Source organism: Piliocolobus tephrosceles, chromosome Y (genome assembly GCF_002776525.5).
Source record: "Piliocolobus tephrosceles isolate RC106 chromosome Y, ASM277652v3, whole genome shotgun sequence".
Lineage (NCBI taxonomy): Eukaryota > Metazoa > Chordata > Mammalia > Primates > Cercopithecidae > Piliocolobus > Piliocolobus tephrosceles.
This window is the reverse complement of record NC_045456.1, coordinates 13347158-13347465: the sequence shown is the minus strand read 5'-3', so window position 1 is coordinate 13347465 and position 308 is coordinate 13347158.

Genomic DNA, 308 nt, shown 5'->3' with positions numbered 1-308 from the left:
CATGGATGCAGCTGGAAACCATCATTCTTAGCAAACTATCACAAGAACAGAAAACCAAACACCGCATGTTCTCACTCATAGGTGGGAACTGAACAATGAGATCACTTGGACTCGGGAGGGGAACAACACACACTGGGGCCTATCATGGGGAGGGGGGAGGGATTGCATTGGGGAGTTATACATGATATAAATGATGAATTGATGGCTGCTGACGAGTTGATGGGTGCAGCACACCAACATGGCACAAGTATACATATGTAACAAACCTGCACATTATGCACATGTACCCTAGAACTTAAAGTATTAAA